The 2,410-nt window shown below is 48.1% G+C and overlaps 1 pseudogene; it reads left to right on the top strand.

Moving 5' to 3' along the window:
* Nucleotides 1-2,199, top strand: part of LOC102869035 — a 15,210-nt pseudogene extending 13,011 nt beyond the window's left edge.
* The last annotated feature ends 211 nt before the right edge of the window (nucleotides 2,200-2,410 follow it).

Genomic DNA, 2,410 nt, shown 5'->3' with positions numbered 1-2,410 from the left:
GCTGATTTCCCGCCTGGGTTAGAGCCGCTGGCTCCCCTAGAACTCAATGACGACTTCAAGAAGCCAGCTCTGCCGGTACCCCCGGTGGTGCGAGGGAAGGCTCTGGTCACCAGCCCTCCAGAGTCTGAGGAAGTGAAGAAAGAAAGGCCAGCGGCGCAGCTGCAATCAGATTCTGGGGACCCCGGCGTCCAGCCGGCTCAGCCGAACAGTGGAGAGAATAGGAATCCGCCGGAGGAGCAACCCTGTGCCCATACGGCAACTTCCCCTAGTGTCGCCACAGGGGCGCTTGCATACCAAGAGCCACCATGGGGTGGCCCGTCCGCAGCTCCCTACAGTCTAGAGATCCTGAAAGGCGGCACCATCCTTGGCACTCGGAGTCTGAATGGGACGAGTCGCTGTCTTTTCGGGTGGCTGTCTAGCTGCCACGTGTGCCTGGAGCACCATTCAGTGTCCTGGCATCACGCTGGGTTGCAGCACAGGGTTTCCGTCACCAATGGAGAAGGCGACGGGCATGAGCCAGGCTTCTACCTTTACGATCTGGGAAGCACCCATGGCACTTTTCTCAACAAAACACGCATTCCACCCTGTACTTATTGTTGGGTCCACGTTGGACATGTTCTTCATTTTGGGGGCAGCACTCGGCTGTTTATCCTGCAGGGACCAGAGGAAGACCGAGAGGCAGAATCTGAGTTAACAGTAGCACAGTTGAAGGAATTGCGCAAGCAGCAGCAAATGATGTTGGAGAAAAAAATGTTGGGAGCGGTCTCGGATGAAGAGGAAGTGAATACCACTGAAAAGAAGCAAAATACTAGTAGTCCAGATGATGAGATGGGCTGCATGTGGGGAATGGGAGAAGATGCTGTAGAGGATGAGGCTGAAGAGAACCCCGATGTCTTAGAGATTCAGCAGGAAAGAGAGGCCTTTTATATAAAGCACCCAAAAAAGGCTCTCCAAGGTTTTTTTGATCGAGAAGGAGAAGAATTGGAATATGAATTTGATGAACAGGGGCACAGTACTTGGCTCTGCAGGGTGAGGCTCCCTGTGGATGACTCAACTGGAAAGCAGCTGGTGGCAGAGGCCATTCACTCAGGAAAGAAAAAGGAAGCAGTGATCCAGTGCTCCCTGGAAGCTTGTCGGATCCTTGACACTTTGGGATTGCTATGTCAGGAAGCAGTATCTCGGAAAAGGAAAGCCAAAAACTGGGAAGACGAAAACTTTTATGATAGTGATGATGACACATTCCTTGATCGGACTGGCCTTGTTGAAAAGAAATGTCTCAACTGAATGAAAAAGGCTGGGAAGATAGATGAGAAGCCAGAGACCTTTGAATCACTAGTCGCAAAGTTAAATGATGCTGAAAAGGAACTCTCAGAAATTTCTGAGCGTCTGAAAGCCTCAAGCAAAGCTCTGTCGAAGTCATCATCTCAGGACTCTTTAGATGCATTTATGTCAGAAATGAAACCGGGGAGTGCATTAGATGGTGTGTCCCGGAAGAAACTTCACTTGAGAACTTTTGAGCTGAGGAAAGAACAACAAAGACTTAAAGGGTTGATAAAAATTGTAAAGCCAGCAGAGACTCTAGAATTAAAAAAGACTGAAAACCAAACTGCAGATTCAGAAAACAAAGCTAAAAAGCTCACATTGCCTCTCTTTGGTGCTATGAAAGGAGAAAGCAGATTCAAATTAAAAATTGAAACAGTAGGGAAGTTACCCCCCAAGCGTCCAGAACTCCCTCCAACTCTAATGAGAACGAAAGATGAACCTGAAGTAGAAGAGGAGGAGGAGGAGGAAGAAGAGTGTAAAAAGAAAACAGTGGAGGCTGGAGGCAGTGGGTTACAGTAGGAGACAGAGCCAGCAGCTGTGGTACAGGAAGCGAGTCCTCCCGCAGAGGTCACATGTTCTAAAGAAACAAAAGGCCAAGAAAATATGTCACAACTCAGTGATGTGGAAGAGAATAAAGAGGAACAAAAGATGAGTGAACCCATTTCATCACGTGGCCAGGAACCCTCAGCATTAAAGGAGGAGTGTGAAAAAAGCAGAGACGAGTTGAAGAAAAAGAAAGCTACGGGTCCGAGCAAGGTTTTACCAGCACTTGCCTCCAGATACCCAGAAGATGACCCAGACTACTGTGTTTGGGTCCCACCTGAAGGCCAAAGCGGTGATGGCAGGACCCATCTTAATGACAAGTATGGCTACTGATGGCTTCAGAATCCCTAAAGAAGATCTTGTGGGCCACGTGACATAGGGAGTTGTTACCAGGTTGAATAGTCAGAGGAGTTAAGACAATGGTTTGGAAATCTGATGACCTGTCTTGTCTTCTGTGCTTTTGGTTTCCCAAATGTACCTGCCCATCCGATTCTCCTGAATTTGGTATTTATATTTCAAGTGTTTTGTGTATGTATGTAAAAAA

Source organism: Elephantulus edwardii, unplaced genomic scaffold (assembly GCF_000299155.1).
Source record: "Elephantulus edwardii isolate Elephantulus edwardi_28Jun2011 unplaced genomic scaffold, EleEdw1.0 scaffold00324, whole genome shotgun sequence".
NCBI lineage: Eukaryota > Metazoa > Chordata > Mammalia > Macroscelidea > Macroscelididae > Elephantulus > Elephantulus edwardii.
Note: the sequence above shows the minus strand (reverse complement) of the source record. Positions and strands in the feature narration are given on the sequence as shown.